The following is a 1,502-nucleotide window of genomic DNA, read 5'->3' on the forward strand; positions in this document are numbered from 1 at the left end:
CGTCTATCTTCCCTGCTGCCTTTTTCCTGTCTCCCAATCCTCCCTCCCTCCCTCAGCCAGCTATATTATGCCGTTGTCTTCAGTCCGTATTGCACGCCTGAAACGGTGCTCGCGCATGCGCAATATCTCTCGAGAATATTAATATTTTGCGGAAATTTTGCATTTAAAATAGAGAGGAGGTATTCTAGCATAGATTTCTATAATAAAATTCGATCAGTAGATCTCACTTAAGAAACAGCCTCCTTCTTTTTCTCCCGTCCCGGCTATCTTCCCTGCTGCCTTTTTCCTGTCTCCCAATCCTCACTCCCTCCCTCAGCCAGCTATATTATGCCGTTGTCTTCAGTCCGTATTGCACGCCTGAAACTGTGCTCGCCCATGCGCAATATCTCTCGAGAATATTAATATTTTGCAAAAATTATGCATTTAAAATAGAGAGGAGGCATTCTAGCATAGATTTCTATGATAAAATTACATCGGTAGATCTCACTTAAGAAACAGGACGTTGATTCTGCATGTAAATTCCCGCTGAATATCCCAGCCAGTACATAATCTGGCAAGGTTAGTGTGTCAGCGCATGCGCAGTATCTCACCAGAAGAGTTATATTTTGTCATGATTATGAATTTAATATGGTTAGGGGGTATCTCAGCATAGATTTATGTAATTAATTGTTACCAGTAGACATGTGTTTATAATTAGGAGAGGGCCCTAGCCTGTAGGGTGCAAAATCCCTACTTTATCCGCTCCCGCCCATCCCCTTGCCTCCATTGTTTTGCGCTCAGCCTCATTCTTTTTCAACAGCTCTAGCTATCTTCTCTGCTGCCTTTCCCCGTCTTCCAACACTCACTCCCTCTCTCAGCAAGCTATATCATGCAGTTGTCTTCAGTCCGTAATGCACGCCTGAACCGGTGCTCGCGCATGCGCAATATCTTTCAATTATATTAATATTTTGCGAAAATTATGCATTTAAAATAGAGAGGAGGCAATCTAGCATAGATTTCTATGATAAAATTACATCGATAGATCCTACTTAAGAAACAGGACAATGATCCTGCATGTAAAGTCCCCGCTGAATATTCCAGCCAGTACATAATCTGGAAAGGGTAGTGTGTTAGCGCATGCGCAATATCTCACTAGAATAGTTATATTTTGTGATGATTATAAATTTAATATGGTTAGAAGGTATCTCAGCATAGATTTCTGTAATTAATTGTTATCAGTAGACCTGTGTTTATAATTAGGAGAGCGCCCTAGCCTGTAGGGTGCAAAATCCATACTTCATCCGCTCCCGCCCTTCCGCTTGCCTCCATTGTCTTTCGCTCAGCCTCATTCTTTTTCTGCCGCCCCAGCTATCTTCCCTGCTGCCTTTTCCCAGTCTCCCAACACTCACTCCCTCCCTCAGCGAGCTATATTATGCAGTTGTCTTCAGTCCGTATTGCACGCCTGAAACGGGGCTCGCGCACGCGCAATATCTCTCCCCAAAATCATTATTTAACGAAAAATA

The sequence above is a fragment of the Priapulus caudatus genome, unplaced genomic scaffold (genome assembly GCF_000485595.1).
Source record: "Priapulus caudatus unplaced genomic scaffold, Priapulus_caudatus-5.0.1 Scaffold1435, whole genome shotgun sequence".
Taxonomy (NCBI): domain Eukaryota; kingdom Metazoa; phylum Priapulida; class Priapulimorpha; order Priapulimorphida; family Priapulidae; genus Priapulus; species Priapulus caudatus.